Source organism: Argiope bruennichi, chromosome 6 (genome assembly GCF_947563725.1).
Source record: "Argiope bruennichi chromosome 6, qqArgBrue1.1, whole genome shotgun sequence".
In the NCBI taxonomy this organism is placed as follows: domain Eukaryota; kingdom Metazoa; phylum Arthropoda; class Arachnida; order Araneae; family Araneidae; genus Argiope; species Argiope bruennichi.
The window spans coordinates 20572701-20598848 of NC_079156.1; the positions used below are offsets into that span (position 1 = coordinate 20572701).

General features: G+C 30.0%; 1 protein-coding gene across 2 annotated transcripts in view; it reads left to right on the top strand.

The window, feature by feature from the left end:
- LOC129971375 (tumor protein p53-inducible protein 11-like) overlaps positions 1 to 26148 on the top strand; it is a 404928-nt gene that overhangs the window by 153159 nt on the left and 225621 nt on the right. The window lies entirely within an intron of this gene.

Consider the following 26148-nt stretch of genomic DNA (forward strand, 5'->3'; position numbering starts at 1 on the left):
TTGTACAGAACAACAATTATAGATTATAAAACAAATTTTATTTAAGTTATCGCTTTTACATTCATTACGTTTTGATCGGCGAACGAAGAACTATTTGACAAGTTTGACTAAATATTTGATAAACAACATTTTGGATGCTAAATCTGTGTTCCAGTTTTTATTTATCTAGCTCTCCAGATTTTTTTGCTATCGTTTTACTGGGACATATGGACAGATAGCCTCCTTCTGAATAAATTTCTTTTACAATTTGACGTACATACACAAACGTGGTGTAAAGTCTATCTATCAATATCCTCAGTCTATCTGAAAAACTTTTGAGTTATGTTCAGAGACAGATAGGCACAGTTCCCAAAATGTGTTTTTCGGATTCAAGGAAGTCAGAAACGTGAAAATTTTACTAAATAGGAGTTCGAGGGTATTTTTTTTACATTATCTTTCTCTTTTTACACAAAGTAAAGATTGATTACCATACCATAAGTTTTAAAATTTAATTCCCATAAAACTTTTAATTCCTTTTATGGCCAGCAAATGAATAAATGTCTATCTTGCGTGTTTTGTCGAACTATTATTAGAAACTTACTGACTAAACAAAAAAATCGAAGAGCTAAAAAATGGGAGGGAAAAATAGTTCTACCATTTCTTTGCGAAGTTTGAAAGTCAATTTACATTCCTAATTATGCTTTTGCGAGCAGACAAGGCATCTGTGGGAGGCAAATTATTTATTCAACATGAAATTAACGAGAAAATGGATGATGCCATCCAACATGTCCATACTCTTGACATCCGCTTTGTGGAGAATTTGCAAAGACTGTGTGTTGATGAACGCAATTAGTTTTGATTTATTTCATAAAAAAATCACAAATTAAATAAGCGTAATACATTTTTTAAAACTGATATTTTATGTACTAAACAGTAAAATTTATTTTTATTTGAATAATTCATGCTTTGTTCCATGATAATTTACTTTTGTAAATTAAAGATTAAGTTTATTTTGGAGAATATCGCTTCAAGCCACATTTTTAATTTATCGATATCATTATCATCATCGTCATCAAATTTCTTCTTATCGTGTTTCATCTTTTATTGATTTAATTAGGCACTGGGAAAGTACTACATTCAGACATTGAAAATGATAATGAAAAGTTAAGAATGCAGTGATGTCTTAATGTTAATCATAGATCATTTGTTCTTTCCTAAAAGGAACAATGTTATCAAATGTTTCAGTTACCATTTACCAAAGCAGAGGATGAATCAATAAGCTCTTGTGACATCAAGCATATGTTCTGAAATCAACCAGTGCAGTACAATTTAATAATCAAACTAAAATAAACTGATGAATTTCACAGATTCTTAAAATATATTTTTTCAAATTTTGTCCCACATAGTGTGAAGCTTATGAAATCAAATCTAATAAACTACCAGACTGATGGTAATGAATAAAATTATCTTCGGAAACAAACTTCATCACAGCACAAAAATGAACTAAAGATTTCATTTATGAATAGAATTTTCAAGCAATAAACAAATGAATCTCAAAATACAAGGGATCCAAATAGTGGAGCAAGTTTCTTTCTCAATAAATACTAGGCAGAGATATTCCATTTACAAAATTTTTGTCAGATAAGGTATTGAATTGAATGAAAATATTTTGGCTTCTGTGGAGGCTGATAGTAAGGAATTTAAAAAAATTAAATTTGTATACATCACCATAGTTTAAAACTGTCAATTAGTAAAATGTTTTTCTTATATTCACCTATTTCAAAAATAGAAGGTTATTCAATACAGAAAAACTGCCATTTGTAAATAATTGTACACCATCCAATCAGTGATTTAAAAAAAGTAGCTAATCATCCATAATGTCGTTCATTTTGATTGTTCGACAACTGCAACAATGGCTTTATAATGAAGGGGGGGGGATTTCTGAAACTGAGCGTTTAGAAGTCAAGGAAAGAACGATTATTCTTATATTTTTGGGACATACTTAAACTACAATGCCATCGCACAGAATGTGGAAGTGATATCTAATTAGTTAACTGAAATTCTGTGGATCTGTGAAGAGGGTGTTATACGGAGTTTGATTAAAATGATTGAAAAAAATTAAGTGTATTATTCTGACAACTGAGCACGAGGTTACAATATGCATAGATGGGGGTCGTGATAATACAATTGACTGCCTAAGACAGTTCGAGCCCAAGTTACTGTTTATTTCCGAAATAACAGTGTTATTTTCTGAAGAATTGTTTGTTATTTCCAAAAGTAGATTTTAAGTCATTTCTAGCATTGCATTTTTTTCTGTTAATGGATCTCTAGTTTTTTTAAATCAGATTTCAGAGATCAGTTTTGATTCGGTTGTTCGTGAACATTATGGATCAAGAAGGCCCGACTGCAAGGAAGCAAAACTTTAATGTTATTATATATTCACATTCGAAATGTGATGGGAAGTATATATATAATGTGTGTGTGTGTGTGTAATGATATTTTAAAACTTAATTTAATACTAATTCCCTAAATTTTTATCCTAATTCGGCCCATGTAAAAGTCATTCTAAAATATTCTCTTATTTCCTGATCTCATTCCACTTTTAATTCAACTGAATCTATGTAAAAATGACTGCGCCATCAGTTCCATGTGTCAAGTGAAAATGATCCGCCGTTGCCCTTGTCAAAGGTCAACACGTGTTATTAGATTTGAGATAGTGTGAAGAAGATAACACCTCGTCTAAACGGGCATATCTTCTGATTTAGAACAAATGAGATAAAACGTTTTCATGCTAAGAAATTTGGAATAAGAATTTAGAATGAAATTTAGGTTCGAATTCCTTTTTATTAGTATTATAGTCACCATAAAATTTGGACAGAATATAAATAAGTGCACTTAAAACGTTAAATAAAATTATTTGCTAGGACAATAGAAATGTTTATTTAATCTGGGGGTTACAGTTTAAAGATTAATGCATCTTTTGTTGTTATTCAATAGAATTTTATTAAATGTTAGTTTGGTTAAAGAAACAAATATATGCCTATCTGTTATAAAAATTTAATTGTTATCATGATAAATATATCCATATAAAAAGTGAATGATGGATTAGATGGCAAATGTGCGGTTTTTGAAACATTGTTTATTATTTGACATTATTAACTGAATAATTTTCTAAAATGGATTACAAACAACTTCTGAATTGAGATTTCGAAACTAATCCGACAACGCATTAATTATACTGTCAGTATAATTAATTTAGGCACTCTTTGCGAAATTGCTTACAGAGTATAATCAATCTTCGACTTTAGAAATTGCTATCAAAGCGACAGTTAGTAATTGGTATTGTGTGTAATATATATAATATACGATTAATTCAAAAATAATATAATCAAGATCTCTTTTCTTTTCTTGAAATACAGGTTTTTTTAACATTTCGTATAGTTTATTAATGGTTGTAAAACTCATTATTTAACCATTCGATTTTCAGCTTTTTAATGATCCTTTCAGCCATTTTTATTTCCTTATATAAGAAGAATTGTAGTCATAATAAAAGAAAATCAAACACGATATTTTGACGATTTCCAACTTTTCAGATTTCTTAGAGTTTGAAAAACCTCCGTCTATGTATTATATCTATTTGTTCATGAAGAAGAAAACACAAAAAAGACGGATGTAATTGGATATATGACCTTACACCAAATTTGTGGATTTGTATTAAATTTTGAATAAAATTCAGTCAACGAAAACTTGTTTAGCCTGTTGTCTGAGTAAAACAAAATACTATAACTAAATATCTAAAGATCTAAACAGATAAATGAAATACATAGACTTGAAGTTTTAAAATATAGATTTGTAATCAAATTTTAAAACCGATCTGTTGCATGGTGACTGGTGTTGATCTGTACTTTCGCGTGCATGAAAATGATTTAACTCAAAAACGCAATGGTGAAAATAAATGAAAATCCGTTTGTGATTTTGGACTTATATAGAGAGTAACTTATACGGAGTTCTTTGTTAAAATTTCGCGTTTTAGGTCGTAATAAAGGAATAATCCGTAAGAACAAAATGCTAGTGCTTATTTTGTTATTGGTTTCATGCGGTGCTTTTGAACGATTACTATATTTTCAAAACTATTCATGTAGATAGAGCATGTCTTCAAGCAAGAAGAAATAATTGAACAAAACAAAAAGGAAAACATCCACAATGCGACAAATTGCACCATGTCTATTATTATAATCAAGATTTACTATCCAATATCTTGTCAACTTTGGCGAAGTTTTTGGCGAATAATCCTTGGCATGTAGTTAATAGCATCTGAAAATCAAATTTGTGTTTTAGAAGCATTATTTCCCTACCATTAGAAGCAAACGTTTGACACAGAACTGCGGTTGTAGTCACAAAATCACAGAACAATTTAATATATTTAAGTCATTGCGTTTTTAAAAGTAAAGACAGACAGATAGTCAACTTCTTGTTGGATTTGGCTCAAAATTAATTGCTTACACTGCAGATGTTAATTCTGTGTACTGAAATGTATGCATCTGGCTTTTTTCCTTTTGTAATTATCGTGCTAATTGATATTCGAACAGCCGTACAGACATTCTTCCTTTGAATGGATTTTGCTCAAATGTTTATAGGAATTCTAATTTTGTGAAAACACTTCGCACCAAATTTCACCCATCTAGTTTAAAGCGTTTTTGTTTTATCTTCATCACAGACAGATATAATGCCAATTATGTGAATTGTCGACGATTATAATACTTTCTCGACATACCGTATATGGAAAAATAAAAACAGTGAAAAGATTTATTTTATTTTTCCGATAATTGTCCTATGTTATATATAAAGATATATTGGCAGTTTCAAATACTATTGCATTATGTAAAACTATTATATTTAATTTCTTAAATTATATTTCAATGTGTAACTTAAATTGAGTTAAATAAAATTATAAATTATTTGTGTTTACGATATTTTGTTTTTTGTTTTTATCATTTTAAGGTTCTTACGTATTAACGCCACTGCAATTACAGATTTGACGGTTTTTAAGTGCCGTCAGTCACTTTCAAAATTCAACGCATTCGCACTTACAGATTTGGCGGTGGCTTTAGTACGTAACAAGATTGGTTTTTTTGGCGCATTAGCGCAAAAACCGCCAAATCTGTAGCTGCGGTGGCGTTAATACGTAAGTATCGTTTCCCATATTTAAGCGATGAAAGAATTATGCCTATATGGGCCAATTTTCCGATTTTTCAAATGATGCAAATATGTTAATGTACTAGAAAAATCAGAGCAGAATGTCTCCGTTTCTAATCGGTTATAAACAACTTCCTAATTCTGTATAGTCACACGAGAAACTTTCAAACTTATCCTTACACGAACCAGTTGAAGCGCCAAAAGTTTCAAAAGAGAAGTGTGTTGGTAAACAAGAATCACCTCATTGCGAAACTTCACGCATCGGTAATTCTATCAGACTGGCGATTGTGTCGGAGACATGGTTGTCAAAAACTTTCAAGAATGAAGGAGAGAATTAAAGATTGAACCAGTTAACCTCGTTAAATGACTTCAGAACTTTTGAATTCGACTTTTGGAAAAACATTTTCTTCCCTTCAGTGCGTCGGAGGAGATAAGGGCCAGTAGTTCCCTGGAAAAGCTCCCAAGGCCGTTAAAAATTTATTTTTCCCTTGAAGGAAAACTTTTGCTGTAATCAGAGAAGTTTTATCTTGATGGAGAGAGTTTTTTCCTTACCTGAAATGTATCGATTATTTTTGACAAATACAGGGCGATTCATAATAAAGAGGACAAAAAGATTTGAATAGTACGAATTTCTGTCATTGATTTATATAGCTGAGATAAATTTATTCTGATGTAACAATTATAAATGTTTTATCTGGTAACAATGAAAATTCTTGCAGTAACGAAATCGCCGTTGAAGTCAGCTAAGAGAAAGCGTGCTCCGCCGTCATTTTCAAAATGGCGTCATCTTATCCAAGTGAAAGCATTCTATATATGCTTTTACTTGGCCACAAAATCGCCACAAAAATATGCCCCAAAATCGTCGTTTATCGTCGTTCAAATTTGCGCTTGGCATTTGGTAAGGAACCACTGTGTCATCACAGCATCGAATGGTGAGAGAATCAGTTTCTAGACGAGGTGCTTATGTACGAAAACTAACCCAAGATGACCACCTGCCAAAATCAAAGCGATTGAAAAAATTCGTCCCAAAACAATCAACGCGTCGTGCAAGTGTAGTAAAATTTAATATATCTCAACAGCTGTGTGGCATAGGTTACGGAGACGTGGCGTCTATTAACTGACGCGTCAGACTCGTCAACAGGAGATATTCTGTCATAAATGTGGCAGGAATTGGATCACCACGCAGGTATTTGTCGTGTTACCAAAGGCACACACATAGAGCAGTTATAAAAACTTGGATGATTTTTGTTTCATGGTAAATGATTTATCAAAATAAATTAATTGCAGCATTCATAGTTTTATTTTTGTCACATTCAATATGATTCATTCTGTATAGATTCGAAGGAGTTACTAAAGTTTTCCAAATTTCAAAAGTTTATTATAAACTAATTTTTGATTATAAATTTTTAATAAAACTAAAAAAAATATTCTGGCTTAATATTTATTTTTTTATTAAAAACATTATTATCTCATGGAATTTGGATATCTACCTTTAAAATGATTACTTGAAAAATTTGGTACAATTTTTCAATTCTAAAGATATAAATATAAAACTTTAATTTCATTCTCTTTGCGGTCTTAGTATTTGAGTTACTATCGACTGCCGATGTGAAGGATGGATTGTGGAATTCTTAATCTCAAGATCTAATAATATTGAAAGTAAAGTACCAAACAGAGCAGTTACATAAGAATATAAAACCTCAAATTACGTAGCAATAATGTGAATATTTAAAGTAGCGGGGGTAATAAAAGAACATAAAAAAGGTGGAGCGGAAAAAGGGAATACATTATACATAATAGAAGTTCGGCAAAATCGGTTTAGAGAAGGTGCCATACCTGGCAAAGCAAAGAGAGAAATGAAATCCAAAGGGGGAATGACAACAAAGAATTAAATGTGAATTTTTCATAGACGAATTGCAACCAAAAATTTAATATCAATATGCAAATTAAGCCGAAAGGACACACGCCAATTTCATGCATGTAACTCGTAGTGTTTTTGAATCATATTTTTCACCACTGACAAATAAATCTTGAAAAATGCTTCGAGACAATCTATGCTGAATAGTTAAGATTTTCATACTTCTATAAAATCACCCCTGATTAACACGATGTATATCAGCCAATTTAAAATATAATTAACATATATTTAGTAATTATTAAAATATCCAGAATTAAATGTAAAAAATAAAAACGTAACTACACCAAATATTTATTACTTTGCAATATAATGTTAATTCCGTTGCTTCCATCCAAGAAAACAGCGGCAGCTACATGAAATTCCGAAAGTATGTAAAAAAAAAAAAAAAATCACAAATTTCCCCCTCATTCTTTTGTAATGCTAATCAACTTGTCCTGCTTTAAGAAAGGGCCTTAGTAGAATTAATGCAGCTATAGGATTAACAGTGTTCTGAAAAGACTTGATGTTTATAAAAACGTTAATTAGCTTTACGTACAGGTTCTCAGAAGTTAAGTAAAAATGACTTGACTTATAATGAATATGTAAAGCTTTTGGATTAAAAAGCTTCCGGTGAAATCTAATCATGTATTTTTTTCTTTCTTTATTAAGTAAAAATTTGTTTTTTAACTTAAGTTTTGATGGAATTTAGTCTTATGGAAATTATTGCATTTTTTTTTTGAGATTTGTAGTGAAATTTTGCAGTGAATAATTCTGAATATTCTAAGAAATCTGCAATTTTTCGTTGAGAAAAATGAATAAATAATCTTCTACAGACTGGGTAAATAAAAGAATTAGTTTTTTAAAAAAATATTTACATGTAGTATATGATTAGAAAATGTAGTAGCAACATAATTGTTATTATTTTAGCACAAGTGCTTAAGTCTAATAAAAATTTGAAATTATTTAAAAGTAATAAGTGTATAAAATATTAACATTCAAATTTTTTTAACTGTGGCGAAGCAGAAATAATTTATTTTAATCTCACATTTTTGTTTTATTTCACTACCAACCTTGGATTATGCTATAAGTCAATACTGTTATTTTTACAAATTTAAAATTAATATAATATTATTGTAATTTTTAAAAAAAATTTTATTCAGTTCTCGAGACATAATGAAAGTGATCTCTAAATTTGTTTAATTTAACCCCAATGAAGTGCTAATTATTCTTTATTTTTTCTCGCAACATTGAATTCAAAATTAAAATCTTTTAAAAAAAGATTCTAAACTTTTCTTCAAAACGTTATAACATCATACTGAGTGTCTGTTTATTTCATTTTTTTAAAAATTACTCTCATTGGTAGTAACAATAACGTGGGGATAATGAATGTTTAATATTACTACAGAAATTCGTCGGTAAGTATATAATGGAACTTCTAGGTATCTGGATAGTAGGAAAAATAAGATTCCACGAAATTTTCTAAAAAGTACGAAACACAGGTGGCGAAAACATGATTCAGACATTCACTAAAAACAGCAATTTATAGACATGAACAATTCAAGCAGAAAACAAATCTTTAAACAGAATACAATAATCGCTCTTGCTGTTATTAACTAGAGAGCTCATTTTGCGATCAACACTTCAAAGAGAGAAGTGATACATTATTCGAGCCTCCCATGTTAATACAGCTTTCCGACAGAGCGTGATATGATATGGTATTCTTTAATAGACTTTCCAGATATCTCTTACTTATTGGATAAATGCCATAATTCTTGTATTTTCGTGAACCTTTAGATTTTTAATCAGATGGGCACTACGCTAAAAAGTGGGCTTGTCGCTAAATCAGGATTATTGACAAGGAATCCATTCTGTATCCATTAAGAGTCTTTGTAAATCTTTTTCCAGCGATGGGTAGAACGTGACAGAAAAGCAGTATTACAGATTCGTATTACTGCTTTCCTGTAATAATATTATTACAACATGTGTATAAATGTAGTTAATAGAGCAACGAAAAATATTGTTGTAACATGCACTTATTATACTATATAAATTCTATATATATACTATGTATTTATGTTTTTTAAATCTATATAAAAGCTTTCATTCTCCTATTTAAATATTTTTGAACATTTTATTGAAATTTTAAAGAAGGATGATCTGTCAAAAACTAACATCGCTAAAAAGTATCTATATGCTGTTTTTGTTTTAAAATGATGTAAAAAGGCCTTTGTTAAATAATATGCCCCGAAATCATTGAGGGAAAAAAGCTGACATTTCAAATGATTTTAGTCAAAACCGATGAAACTTTTTTTGTCAATGAGCCCGCAACCTAAAAGTCACCACATGACAGCATTGTTAGCTCTAGGCATAATGGTCCATCCTGGAGCACTTTAAGCAATTTTTCAATAATCATATCTCATGTGATTTATATGGTTATTTATCTATTTAGGGGGATTTATTATTAATCTAGCTTAAAAATATTTTCATGCTCAAACATCAATCGAGTTCAAAGGCAGCGAAAAGAATTAGTAATTTTTTCATTTGCAATATGGCTAAATTTGCAAACGTAATGTATATATGTATTTAGAAGTCCCTTTACATTGAATCCAGTTATTATCTTTTGTTCGTTTGCTTTTAATCTAATTGCCTTTATGTAGAAAGACGCTCTCATGGCAAATGTTAATCAACTTTCAATGCATCATGTCTTACATTTTTACTATTGCAATATATAATATAAAACATTGATGCGAAACGTTAACTACATTTTTTTCATCATGAATTGACTTCAATGATTTAATGGGAATTCCGATTGGATGTGTAGTTGAAATACTTTGAACCATTTTTTGAATCGCAGCCAATTGCTGATGATTCAAAAGAATTTATCTCATAGAGAACGGGCAAATATTATTATGTTGACCATTGACAGACGACGCTACAAATGTATGGAACTAGTTCAGATATGACCTGGATGTGGGTTGTGTGATTGTAGGGTTGAACATAGAATATTGTAAAGTATGCAGAAAATTGGTTGAATTTTCCTTTTACTATCATATATCGCTCGCATTTGCTCACATAATTCTTTTGAAAATACCTCGTTTTGAAGAAATCTTTTATAGAAGCCCCATATTATATCGTCGAAGTGTTTGATTGGAAATATCCGATGAACTAAGAAATATGTAAAGTTACAGTAAAAGCTCCTTATCTGGTGATATTTTACATTCGTATGCAACAATTGTGCAAGGATCCTACCGCTTTAAAGTTACAAATCCCTTGCAATGGTGGGCAAAAACAAGAAGCCATTTCAAAAATACTTGATATTTCGTGATCGTTTAAAGTGGCGATGGCGACGAAATCAGTAAGCTTGCCATTTCGTAAACTGATATATATTCGTTATTCCTAACGATTAGTGCTGAAACCCAATTACAGCACTGGGAAACAATGCCCTTTGGTTCACCAGGTTGATATCTCTGGTATAAATTTCTTAAGATATTTTAGCCGCGGTGGTCTGGTGATAAGGTCTTGGCTTCAGAACCGACGGGTTTCAAGTTGGATGTCCGATTCAAGAAAAGAACCGTCATGCAAGTGGGTATGGTGGTTCTTAAATCCATCGGGGCCAAACGTCTTTCCACTGGTGTGATGCAGAAGTCTGGTGAGGGGGACGGGGTGTCGTCCTCGTTATTTGACCGCGACGAAAAATTACGAGTTCTGTCCCGAAATAGCCTTAGTATTGCTTTAAAACGAGACATTAATATAATTAAACTGAATTAAACTAAACCAAAGATTTGTTACTCATTTCGGATTTCATATGTACCTAACAGTATATAAGTTGAATTGAATTGCAGTGTGCTATAGACATGTTTGAAACATATAGAAAACATCATACAAATGATTTCTTTTCATCCGAGAGGTATTGCAATGTCACTACTTCTGAAATCATATCATTTCAACAGATTTCAAAAAATATGAAGGAATTTTGAAGATATTTACTACTAATTCATCTAAAAATTTGTAATTATAAATTTGTTGGATAATCTTAAAATTTATGGTTGCAAATTTTAATTTATAATTATAAAATTTGTAAGAAAAGATGAAATTATGTTCGATTTCTTTTATTTCTCAGCATACACCCAATTTTAATAATATTCTTCTGAATGCCATATGAATAATCATTCTTAGAAATAGGAAATAAATAAATAAATATTTATTTTTTGAATTTTATAGAATAAAAAATATTTTTGATATTCCTAACTAGTAAAAGAAAGAACTCTGAAATATCTTTATAACAATGAAAAAAATGTAGAAAAGAAGTGAGATAAATACAAGTTATTTCCCATTCACTGTGAGATTATCAGTGAACAAATAAATGTTTTCATTTCTATGAAATAAAACTGCAAAAATATTTTTTTCAAACCCTAACCTGACTTTAGTTTATCTAAATTACATTTTTTGTGATAATAGCACAATCACAAACAAAACAAAATCATCGCAAATAAATTATCGTTCGATAACTCATTCAAAAGAAATAAAAATAATTTTATATTTCTCGCGTTTGCTTTTAGAATAATAAAACAATGTTGCTGGAATTCGAAATGAATTTAATAAATAAAAATTATATTCCATTATTATTTATTTGAAAAAAAATGAAAAAAAAAAAACGTAAATAATATTATTTTGGAAAAATAAGCTATTTTTATTTTATCATGTACTAAATGCATAAAAAAGGAAATATTGTTATCATAGAATATTCTAAACTTGAGATTTCAAAAATCTCCACTGTTCAGACATTTCTGTCTTTGAAAAACACATTTTTCGAATTGCGTGTTTTGTCTGCGAACGCAATAAGTCAAAAATACTTGGAGTTAAATAGATAAAATTCGGAAGAGTGTCTCTTCATAAATTCTGTAGATCTCTGTCAAATTTCAAACGAAATCCATTAGCAGGACATTTGTCTATCTGACCAGGGGCAAAATGAACAAGATAATTTCAAAACACACATAACTAGATGGATAAAATTCGGAATATAGTTGTAGCATACTTGATTTTATTCACTATATTTAGAAGCATGAAACGCTCATGTGAGGAATTTTGAAGAAATTTTTAAAACTCCTATTAACGTCGAAGGAAAAAAAATTAGGTAGATTCCTACAGGAAGACTACGAAAGACTATTAATTGCAATGGTTCTCATGACAGAACATCGAAAACATTTCTTCAATTATTCATCGATCATGGTCCCTAGAACCCCTAACCACTCTTCGTTTAAAAGTTTATACAATATGCATATAACGTTTCGCTCATGTATTTTGTGACACAGGATAATTAGAGTAATTCTGTTTTGATTTAAACTGGCTAGGACTATGTTGTTAGTAATGTAAAAACCACCGACGAGTTCGTAAATGGGCCATCTAGTTCAAAGGGACTGGAAATGGTGAGGGTTGAAATTTCCATTTCGCTATAACTTTCTTAATATTGAAGATAAAAGAATAAACCCAGTTAGTCAAATGAAGGCGAACAGCTTTTGTATCTAAAGTTTTTCGATAATTGCAATATCTTAGGGGCTAAAAAGTAACTTTCAAGCCCTAATTTTGAATGTTTTCCCCGTGAGTTTTTGTCTAAGGTTTAAAAAGAATTTGAAAATAGTAACTTAGATGTAAAGGGAATCTGTCTACCTTTGCCTTCCAGCTTGCCGAGAGGATTTTTTTCTTGACTGTGCTTTTTCAGCTAAAAGATGAGTAGTTCGGAAAGCTAAAAATCTAATTCAGTCTCATTAGATCTTATTCATTATTAACTGAAATTTTATACTATGTTGTGCATTTATTAATTTATTTTGTATGTAAATTTATGAAAAATGTTTGACTTATAAAGGTTGAAAGGCAATTTTCAAAAAATACTTTTGGCACCATTGAGAAGTTCTGAGCTGATCCTGTTGCCACTGAGATTAATCTTTATTTTTTTTTTATTTATTTTTTTTACAAATAAAAAACACTAACATAGAAAGATTCTTAATCTCTGTTTCCACCCTGGCTACAACCCTTGCATTCGATATCAAACAAGATATTTTTGTATCCGAATTCCACATGTTAAGCCGTTCTCCTGGAGGGTATAAACCCAAGACAGATCGCTTTAATACCACCACAACGTGGCTCTAAAACAAATGCGGCGAAGATCAATCTTTATTTATTTGGCTCGGAAACGTACGGGGAACTTTAGAGGAATGTCATTTGGCGTCATGCGACCAATGGGCGAAGAGAATATTGGAGAAAGGAATGTGCTTTGATTTCGTATCAGCCGTCATTTCCGTTTCCGAACTCGAGGAAAGGGATAGATAAAGAAAAGGATTTTATATCCTAGAAAGGGGAAATATTTTTTTCCAGATAAAAATAGACAGCCTGATTCTTTTTTTAAAACTATTTTCTTAATGCGTAGTAATCGTGGAGTTGCTATTTCTAATAGTTATATTAACTCAATCTATAGGGTTGATTGTTTGAATTAGATTTGGTCTAAATATATTTCGAAAGATGGGAACTTATTTTTCGTAGCAGCTATTTTTAATTTTAATAAACTGAAAATATAATAATTTTATTTATATATTAATTATTATTGTATAAAAGCAAATTACCCACCAACAAAATTATTTTGTAACTTGTGGTATATATATATATATAATAATGTCTTTTCCGCATCTGGCCCCTAGATGGCACTTTGAGGCAGAGTATTTATATAGTTCCCATGATGCTTTTCAGTTAGTAAGACATCACTACTCTGTGACTTGAAACCATGTGATATTTTATTCTTCCATGTTAAGTATATGTATGTAATGTGATGTTTTGTGTGTCTTGTGATATGAAATCTAGAAAAAAACCTCAATAAAATATGATTCCCAAAAACCGATATTTTTATCTGCACAACACCATAAGACTCTCTTCCCTACAATTTTAAGAAAAAAAAACTTTTTCAGTGATGGTCTTTTAATAGTTGTGCAGATTATCCTATAAGTTTAGTATTTTTTTTAAATAAAATATCATTTACTGCATTTAAAAAAACATTTTTTGTTGATTTAAATAAATGCAAACTATTTGCATTCTTTATACATTTATTTATATTTTTCTCTTGTTAAAAATTAAAGCGTGAAATTGTATTTTTTTTCTTTCTTCTTTATCCTGCTTATTCAGTTTTGTATTAAGTAAATATTTTTGCTAAAAAGAAGTCGATAAGTGTCATTGTTGCATTGTATTTGCAAATTGTATTTTTTTGTTTACAGTAATGTGATAGGATTTCATTGCGATGGGAAAATATTTCCTTGTTCTTTTGAAGAAAATTTTTATTTAAATAAATATTCTTAAAGAAATATTTTTTTAAAATATCAAATTATAAAAAATATTTGGCGGGCTCAGAATAATAAAGATGTATTGGAAAAATAATGTGGAGTATTTTATTGGATTCATTTGGGTTCTCAACATCTTTTCTTTTATATTTAACTTTCCTTTTTAGATGAGGCCAATTGGTATGTTACTTGACTACAATGAGCATGAAAAACTTCTAAAAGGAAACTTATTAAAAAGGCGGCATAATTGGAAGCTTAAAAAAAATTGTCTTTCAAAGAGCAATGCCATAGGACATATAATTGAATTTAAAATCAATGCAGTGTTGCGAAGTTCGAAATCGATAGCGAAAATTGCATTACATTTTTATTTATTTATCCCTTTTTAATTCTTTTTCGATGATGAATCCTCTATCCCCCTCCAAGTGCAAAAAATTACTGATGATAAACAGAAATAATTGCTACAATGACTAGTTTTTAAATAGAAAATTATCAAAGTATATTTAAAATATGAAATTATATTGACGGTTTAAAAAATCATAAAATATTAGTTTCTTGAGAACTATGATTCCTTTTAAAATATTTCCTTCCAAGTGAAAGTAAATGTAATATGGCTGTAATCATAAAGTGGTTTTTTTTTTTTTTTTTTTTTTTGCAAACATTTAGTAAAAATTACCCTTGGCGATTTCTCGTTTTCTTGGCGTTTTTTCAGTTTTCCAAAATTTATACAAAATCTATATTTTCTTCCATCTTACCTATTCCATTAAATCGGGAAAATCCTATAGTCTGTCAATAAGGCACACTTCCCTAAAGGGTGACAGCCCATCGATACTCTTTCCATCCATTTCCTCTGTTTGTGAAATAAGAGAAAGCGCCCCCTGGTGATGAATACGACGCTTCGAATGACATCCAATACCCTTTTTATTGCATTGCCTCGCGCATAATTGATTGCGGGACGGCGAAAGTGATTGGATGAGGAAGAATTAAAAAAACATTTCCATCAAGTTCTTCCCAATATATTTCGCAGGTTTTATTTATTCCCTCGTCTACGAATAGCAATGAGATATTTAAAAATGCATGAGATCTGTATGTTGCCGCCTGACAAAATGTCGATGCAACTTGGGTGGTATTCTCCTGTCTTCAGTTCTGCTTTAAGAAAGGACTGCGGCCTGCTTTATTAGAGTTCCTATTTTTATGCCCTAGAAGTTGGAAAGTCGTGATGTATTTTAATTAAAATGCTATTAAATATTCAGTAATAAAGATGACACATTGTAATAAACACATTGACACATTGTAATATCAACTAGATCATTCTATGTTGCTTAATGCAATAGAAGTGTTACCAGCCTGATTAATTCCTTAGGTTAGAATTACTAAAATTAGAATTAATTTCATTGATTATTACTCAATTTTGCAGCCACTTGTCTATCATCTGTTACTACTCGCCGCTATTTCTCGGAAATCTGGTAACAAAATTAAACCACCAGGAGTTGTCTCACCTAAACTTTCTCGTATATTTTCTAATATACTTTTCATGCTAGAGAACGCCTTACAAGGCACTGGCATGCAATAGTTAAGAAGTATTAAATTTTGGTGTGAAATAGCGTTTGAATCTATAGTATCTTCTTTGGCGAGTTATTTGGCGATTAATCCCTGACATGTGTGAATAGTATCCTAAACCTGAATTTGTGTTTTAGACATGTTCTTCCCAACCGATTGAAACAAAAATTCGACACAGAACTGCAATTGTAGTCACACAATCTCGTACCAAATTTGATATATTTAAGTCGTCGTGTTTTGGAATAATTCTTGTGTTTACATGTTTCTGAATGTACAGACGGAGAGACAGTTAACCCGTAGTTGGTTTTGAATCAAACTTTGGCAATTGTCTACATAGTAGATGTTAAATCTATGTACTGAATTTAGTTCTCTTCGTTTTGTAATTATCGTGTTAACTTATATTAGAACAGCCGGACAGACATACTTCCTCTGACTAGATTTTATCCAAAATTTGATAGAAACTTTCAAATTCGGTTCAAAAATCGTATAGCAAATTTTAATCGTCTCCCTCAAAGTTTTTTTTAGTTGTTTCTGTCAAAAACGGACATTTTCCAAAAATGTTGTCAAGCTCAGGGAGATTTAAAACGTATAGATTCGTCAAAATATCAAGTTCAAATTTTTGATGATTGCTATACTTTCTCTATACTACATATACGAGAAAGTAAAAATGTAATCAATTTACTGTATTTTAAAATAGTGTTTTATAATTCACAGTTTAAATTAGGGCTTTTTAAACAAACATTAGATGTCATCCTAAAAAAAAATGGCATTGTATAAAATCTGTGGGAATCTTTTCGAATTCAGATTTAAAATTAACATTAGAAGCATAAAAAAGGATCTTTTATTTATCAAAACATTGTGGACTAGTGTAATTGGAGAATATATTTGAAACGGAACATTCTGCTTTTGGAAACCCGATGTTCTTGAAATAGATGAATCTATGGGGACTAATTTCAATTTAATGCATTTGATATTTGTAATTTACATAAATGAACACATTTTTTTTTGTATTTTTTGTAGCAGTGTTTGTAGAAATTTCATGAATTTTCAGATATGTACTAAAGCTTGCGATAAATTTTTGAAAAAAAAAATATGTATACAGAAGTTGATATTGCGATAGAGTGGCCTGAAATGTTTTTTCAATCATTTTTTTTTTGTTTACATACACTCTTTTCCTTTTAATTTTACTTAAGGAATTAATTTTCTTTTCATTTAATATACTTACCAGAAAGAAGGAAACTAGAACGAAAACTATAAAATTATCTCGCAACGGGAATTCTGAATAAAAAGCAAAGTATTATTTCACCATTTTGATAATTTTGAGAGTGATATCTATGGTCTAATAATAAATCAATGAAGAAAAAAAAATACCCCTATCAGAAGTGAGGTAGTTGAACAGGGAAAATGAAAAAGACAATCAGCCGGATTATTATAACACAGAAACATTTGTTGAAAGAATATGTATATGAAACGCTCATCGTTTACTTAATCGATAGGCTTAGCGATCAGAAAGAACACGCTGAGACTTCAGCTAATATTCGATTCTATCTATTGAATAGTAGGAAGTGGAAGGCTTACTTTTAAAAAAAGTTAAAAATGCATTAAAAAGTATTTAAATATTTAATTATAAAAACATGTTGCGGGTGTTACATCACAAAACATTGTTTTCTTCTCGAATTAAGAACAACTTTAGAAACAATTACGCTTTCGAGTTGCTAATGTTCTTCTAGTTTAAGAATAACTTTGTAAAAAACCTTTGTTATTCCAAGAATACTTTACTTTTTCAATATTATTGTTCTATAAACATTTTTATTTTAAGAATATTTTTTCTTGAATTGTTGCCATTCGCAGTCTACATAAAATTGTCAAAACAAGCATTATATGATTTGTAGAGGCGACAAAAATATATTCTCATTTATCTCATTTGAATGTCTGTTAGTGTTTTCTTCTAGTTTCAATATAAATTTCTATAAAAACATTTTCCTTTTTAAACATTATTATTCTAAGAATACTTTACTTTTTCAACATTATTGTTCTAAGAACATTTTTGTTAAAAAAATTTTTTTTTTAATGTTGCTATAAAATTGTCAAGACAAAGATTATAGGATTTTTAGAGGCACAAACATGCGATTTTCCATTTGCCTCATTTGGATGGCTGATGCTTTTAATAACTTGATAAAATAATTTCATTTGTTTTTGATTTCATATGGTTTTATTGATGTCAATTCACATGCCTATAGTTTTATGCAAAGCATCTAACTGCTCCTTGTTTTACACTTCCCATTAGTTTTCTCTAGATATGAAAATAATTTTAAATTAAGTTGACACTGTGGGTACTATATTTAATCCTAGTCTTATTTATCGATTCAAGAGACAGAATTTTGTATATATTTGCTAACTGTGCCAATATTTAAATAATAAATTTTCGTTTTAATTTTTGCATTCACTTTTGTTCTGATCTGCGCTTACACATGCATATATTTTCGAAATTCTGCGGAACACTAGCTTAGTTCATTCTCGAATTTTCGAAAGCTGAATAATCAAGGACCACATGTTCCATCACCCATCATATTTCAGTTTGCTAATCCTGTAACTAATATTTCTATTTCTTTTTGTTCCAAACAATGGAAAATGGACGCGAATTATAACCAAGAGGATAATTGTTCCGAAACTTCCAGAAAGGAACATTCAATCATGAAACACTCTATTCATTATTCATGTTTGCCATCGGAAAGGCGATATTCGAATTGTCAGCGGACGTAGCTGACTTTCCCGCCATTTCTGCTACGCTACTCAAATACGTTTCTGGCATCGCAATAGAACACAAATGACATTTGTGCTTTGTTTATGTATAATCCTATAAGCTTCGTGGAAAATATTTCAGAGAGAATTGATTCTTCTAAAAATTGTGGATCTCGATAAGGAACAATAAGGAATCTTTAAGTAGCATAATAAGGAATCTTTGATAATGCTTTGGAAGGCATTGGCTAACTAATGTAATTTTAACCTTCGGCATGAATGTAGCCTTTTTACTGAATCTACCGTGTAATCCTTTTTGACTTTTTTGACTATTAATCCCTGGCTTTCAATGAATAGTATCCGAAAATCGAATTTGCGTAAAACAAAAATTTGTCACAAAATTACACTTGTAATTACAAAATTACATATCAAATTTGATATTTTAGTCATTTGATTTTTGAGTTATCAAGTTTACATGCTTCTGAAAGTATAGACTGACAGACGGTCAGCCCGTTGGTGAATTTTGAGCGAAACCAACAAGTGTCTCTAATAGAGATTGAAATCTGTGTATCGAGTTTTATCCATTTAATTTTCTTCATATTGTAGCTATTGTGTGAGTTTATATTCGAACAGACGGATTTACTCTAATCGGATTTTGCTCAAACTTTGATAGAAATCTCAAAATTTAGCGTAACGACCATACGCAATATTTCCTTTATCTAGCTCAAAGGACTTTTTGAATTATATTCGTCAAACAGACTGACAGATGCCAAACATGTGTTCTTCGAATTCAGGGAGGCCTAAAACGTGGTGATTCGTCAAGATCTCGCGTTCGAATTTCTTGATATTTGTAACACTTTCTCTTAACTTTATATGCTCGAAAGTAAAAAGGAACAGATTTTTAGAATATCGATTATCTCTCGTTGAAATCAAACCGCAAATTGAAAAATAGGAATCATTAACTAATAATCTGATGCAAATATTTGAAATGAAAGAATAATCCGGGAATGAAAACACAAAACATATTCGGTATCTCTTATTCTGTGTAACGGAAGCACAAGTAGTGATACATAAGTAAATTTGTCTTTTCCTTTATATTTTGATGTATACGAACAGAAATTTTGATATCCGAGTCAAAGGATATAATATTTATAGCGAACATCGAGCGTAGCATCTTTTTTTAGGTAACTTGATTCTTTAGAGGTAAATGAATACGATGAAACAGTCATGTACTAAACATAATTGCATATCTCATCTCACTCCACGTTTTCTTGACGTGATACGTTTTTCCCCACCTACAACTCAAAAGTTTAGCTGTGCAATCAAAAGGTATGTTGCGATGGTGATTTAACATACACCATGTAAGTTATGGTAGCCTAAACTCTCGCCTTCTGGAATAGAAAGTTCTATACTCGAAATTTACTGCCACCGAAGAATCACCTTATAAGTTTATCGGACGTTGAATAGGTCGGAGTCATTCATCCAACAGGAGAATAATCCACTGTCCACTGCACTGTCAGAAATTATATATAATAAGTTTGCAGATGAATGGCCGTAAAAAGGACAGACTGGGAATTTAACTACAGTTTTTTTTTCTCAGAAGGAAATGGTTTGTACATGGGGGAAAACGATGAAACGCGTCTGTTTTATCGAAACAGAAAAAAGATTGCTTTTTTTTTTTTTTTTTTTTTGCCTTAGCGCTTTTTATAAAAGATTCTTCACATATTGATTCAAAAAAGGGAACTTTGGGTATCTTTGGAAGCTATGCCATGAGCGTTAGGGATTTTTTCCCCTTCGCTTGTAGAGTGAGAATGACAGACTTGGCAATTTTTTAGAGCTCGTGTAAGAAATAATTAAATAAAAAAATAATATTTGGATCAGGAAATAAGAATAAATATTAAAATAAATTAACATGTTTTAATTTTAAGATTAAAAAATGGGAAATGTAATTAGGATTTAAATTAAATGATATCATTGTAAATATAAATTTTTATATATATTGACAAACATCTTTATACAAAAAAAATTAAAAAAAGAACAAAAAGTCATTTCTTTTGAGGATTACTTATTAATGTGTGACAGCAGAAATCAGTTTACAGAACCGAAGTAAGAACGCAGTGTTTTATGGGAAAGTCTGAAAATGCACATTTAATTTACAATGAGTTTACAGCTGTAAATCAAAACGATTTATTGTTTAATGTGCAAATGTGTTTATTGAGAAAATGCAAAAGAGAGCTATAAAAAGATCACACGCAGATTCTCTAAAAATTCAGTCATTTTTATTGTTTTTGCTTTTTAATTCGATAGAACAGACTCTTCGAAGAGCCCAAGTTCGCAAACTTCATTTGCTGTTCTTTGTTTTGTTACTACGATAAGTTTGATCAGAAAAGAAGAATGAAAAAGAAAAGGATTTAGAGAAAGAATGCTTCCGGAAATAGCCGAAGGGTGAAAATAAATGGAAAGCACAATTCTTCTGGAACAGGTGAAATGGCAAACAGGACCGAGTCGGGTGAAATTAAATTTCTTGCCTGCTGTTACCGTGGCAAAACAACAACAAACGGAAATAGATTGATTTTGCTGGCTGAAGGTCTCCAAGATATTTTGATCAGAACTTTCTCTGGACTTCTTTACTTCTTTTTACTTTCTCCTATACGAAGTACAGAGAAAGTATTGTTATCGTCAAAAAACTCGAACATGAGATTTTGACGAGTCTCCACGCTTCAGATCTCCCTGACATCGAAAACAAGTTTGTTTCAGTTATGTCTGTCTGTCTATGACAAAGATAACTATAAAACCATTTGAGCTAGGCGGATAAAATTTGATGAGCCCCCGTTGTTTTCTTGATCATGTCCATGGTTCGAATTTATTTTCTGATCAGGTATTTGTCATTTGGGCGAAAATTTGAAGACCACTCTCACTGCTTTACTTCTGTAGCTAAAAATTAATTTTAATGTTTTAAATATTTTTAAGGATAAATGATTAAAATTAAGTAAAACCAATTTTAAAGAACATAGTTAAGATAATATATTTGAAATCATACAATTACAGGTTAATTAAGGTATCTATGTTGAAAACATAAATTTGGATAAAAATACAAACTTTTATTTTTTTTTTGCAATTTTAAAGTATATGTACATTTATTCATAGGTACATTTGTGCATACATACATTCTTGCGATTTCTTTATTTTGTCTATATTTCAATTAGAAGCCAAGTGATATCAAATTATTGATATGCAAGCGATGCTTATAAATAAGCATTTAAAAATGTTAAATGCATTATCTGAAGAACGAGTTTTTTCATTCATCTAGTACACTAGTATCGTCATATCTATAAAAATAATCAAGATATGTTTATGAAATTTATAATTAGAGCTTATTATGTTATGCCGAATGTAATGAAGTATGGATTTGATGCTGATTGCTCTAAAAGTGGATTTATGATTATTTTATGTAAATATTGCTGAAAAAAATTCCAAAATTTCATAGATAATTTCATATATTTCACATAAAAGATTTAATTTTGAATATGATTATTAGATAATAGTTAGTTACTCTCTAAAATATGTTACACTTGTAATTTTACAAAGAAAAATGAAAAACTCTACCATTTTTTTTCCTCTAGAACAATTCTGGTTTTTATAAACAAATGCTAAAATTTACATCAAAATATGCTATTTCTTCAAAAGCTGCATATATATATATATTTCAATAATTTCACTTTTATACATCATTTTTTCCTTATATGAATTTAAAAAAATATATCATATAAGCATCCTTTCCGAACCTAGTCGGATATCTTAAGCTGCTCCATTGATAAGCAGCAATGTAGTTAGAATTTTGTTGACATTTAATATATTATCATTTCGCTGGTGTGATTTGAAAATTTCTAGCAGGTTGGCTTCTCTGTATGTTCAGTCTTTTTTCATCAAAACTTTCCTTCAGACTTACCAGATCCACCAAAGAAACTTTTGCATAGTTTCAAAACAGCACATAAATCTGATGAATCTGATATCAGATTAACAATTTGAATATAATATCTTTGTTCATTTTTGACTATTTTCTTATAAACTTTATAGCCATTATATCAACCACTTTGATGCTAAAGCGATAAAAATCGATCATTCAACTTTTATTTTCTTTGGGCCACTTCGTTAGGAGTTATATCCGGGGAAAGACCGATCAGAACGACATTTAGGAAAATTTATGACCGCGGACCCCATAAAGAAAAGGATGAAGACGCCCTGCAAGAGAAAGAAGAAAACAGATTGAAAGGGGTAGGGAAAAAAATGGCCCATTCACCTGTGAAAGCATGGGAGATCGTAAAAGATGTTTAGTGCAAAACACCCATACATCGGCCTGCGAGCACAACATATTTTCAAACGCCGCAACTTGAGTTGAGTTGTTTGTTTTCCGATGTCTGCCACAGAATGCTTTAGGGATGGGCAGTGTCTCACCTAAATTTATAAGTGATAAACTCGTTTTATCAAAAGGATTGTTCATCTTTGAAACAAATGATATTTTCTTTGATTCAATAAATAATATAGGACTGAACTGCTTAATTTTTTGCTCTGTAAACGTAAATTGTCCTAATAAAATTACATTTAAAGATTAAATTATTGTTCGGCTTTTAACAAAACACTAATAACATAACTAAAGTAGTGTGTTTATATACGTGTTGACGCTCTACAGACCAAAAAATTTGATTTAGAGATACGAAATCTACCACATAATTTGGTGGTCGAAAATGAGACTGAATCAAAGGTGTATTAAATAAAGTTTATGCATATTAATAGTTATATATTACTTTGCATTAATGAAAAACTATGCAACCTTAAAATGACACCATGTTTTGCATTAATAAAGAATTATGCAAAATTTTGAAGTTTTTTCCCGATAATTCTTGAAACTGTTATTGTGCAAAATTGATTTTTAGATTATTTAACCCGTTGCTTTCGGAAAAGTAATACGAAAGATAATAATTCACCTAATACTAGGGCACGTTTATTGCCCCAAAAAATCAATGTATATAATTGTTTTAAGTTAAATTTTTCCCAAAAAATTAATCTACAACTTCTTACTATTTTGTAAGTATTTTTAATAATTAAAATTGAAAAATAAATAAAACATCAAAATGATGCACTGTCCTGAATGGTACCTGAGAGGAGCTCTCCGAGTGCAAAGGGTTAAAATTTATATATATATATAATTTAAATAAGTTCAATTTATTTTTAGAGCAGTTTTTTTTCTATACTAATTTCCTAATAAATAATTTATATATTTAATAATAAATTTCATTATTTTTAATTATAAGTTTCATTTTTGCAAAGAAATTCAAGCCATCTTCATTGTTTAATCAAATATTTAATCCCTCCGTTTACTTTGAGCGTTCAAATCTAAGGGAGGAAGAATTCTGTTTAATGTATGTTCTGAATTCTGTTTATTATACTTATCTAAAGAATCAGTAAGTGTAGTTACATTGTCGTAGATGGCAACAAGTATTTTGAATCGGATCCATATAGTTTTTTAATGTAGTATGATGTGATGGGACTCGATTCCATTAAGAAGGCTCGAGTAAAATAAATTAAATGCAATGATGTAAAACACTTAACATAATATGGCTTCAATATTTGTCACAATTTTGACGTGTTAAAAAGAATTATTTGATTAAGGAAACATGCATATCAAATTTTGCATAAGAGATTTAAATGAAATTAAACTCAAACAATAATCCCAGGAATGAGTTAATCACTATAGATCGCTAGTAATTAAATACACAAACTTTAAAATCCTATGAACAAATGAAATTGATGCCAAATATTTACAAAACAAAATATGAAAGACAAAATAATAACTTTATACAAAAAAAAAAAAAAACACTAAGATAAATAATTCTTTGAAACTTATACACTGGTGTGACAAAGATTATTTTGAAATAAAGCATCGGCTTTGTAATACGGAGAAAAAAAATATTTCGCCGAATGTGATTAGCTATAGATTTGACAAAGGAATTATATCCCAGATTGATTCTTCACTTAATGCTGTGGTGAATAGCATATAAGCAAGTTATCAACTACGCTGCACGAGCAATTGCTTTTGTATCCTGGTTATGTTACTGGACTGCGAACCACAAGATCCCAGGTTCTATCCTCGCGCATCTCAATTTCCCTAAAATGCATTAAATCGAATTTTTTTGTTTAACGAACGACATTTGCGAATGACGAAAGCATTAAAACCAAGAGTATTAAGCTTAGAAGTAAGCTGAAAATATAAAACATTTTTAATTGGACGTTTTTATCGTATATCTAAAAAGTATATCACTAGCAAGAAAATTCTTAACTATTTATTAAAGATTGAAATATATTATGAATATAATTAAAATTATAATCTCTTTATGTATTTTTATCAGCATCGTAGGATTTTACGATTTTATTTACATCTCCATAATTTTGATAACATTGTCTTTTAAATTATATAAATAAAGTAAAATGAAACTCCAGCAAACCGATCTGATGCCATTTTGGATGATAATAATAATAATAATTATTATTAAGTTGTACCATTTGTGAAAAATTTCTATTTAATTACAGAATGTAATTCAGAAATATTTTGGGTGCAAAATGAATTCAAAACTGCCTTCAAAAACGAACCTATATTCTTTACATTTTAGGATTATTGTAGGCATATCAATAATAACTTTGTAATCTATAGCATAAGAATGACACATTAAAAAAAAAAAAAAAACTGAATAATTTCTGCCCCTTGCGTTTCTCTCAACATTTTCAAACAGACTGTTTCGAGCCTTATTTTCATCAGAAGCTCATCAACCATCTTTTACTAACAACACTGTTTAACCCATTAGCTGCCCGATCCCTATCTTGGGATTTTGATTTTATGTACACCACTCGACTCCAAAAATATATTTGCTACGCCTGACAGCTTAGTTTCATTATATATACATGGATCAATGTTGTGTATAGCAGAAAGGAGGCATTCTATGCTTCGGTTTTTTACAACAAGCGAACAAACTTGAATTTCGTCGATACGATGAACGGAACAGAATTGTCGTATTTGAAGCATTATATTTTGGTTTGGTTTTATATAATAATGTAATGTCGTATATAAATATGGAATTTAGAGAATATAATAGCGATCTGTTACTTTCTCATTTTGTTTTTTTACTGAAATGATTTATTGGTACTTTTATAACGATATTATCGTCCAAAACTATCATATATTTTCAAAACAAAACATAATTTGAATATAATTATACTATAACACATATTTTTGTGTATGCATATAGTTTATCCGGCCAAAAATTAACCCATTAAATGTCATTTTTTTAACAAATCATATGACAACTTAAAACAAAAACAACAACAACACATGTAATGTAATAGCTGTGTTGCTTTAAAAATAAAAGTATTTATAAGTATTGTATACAACAGACTGCGATTTGT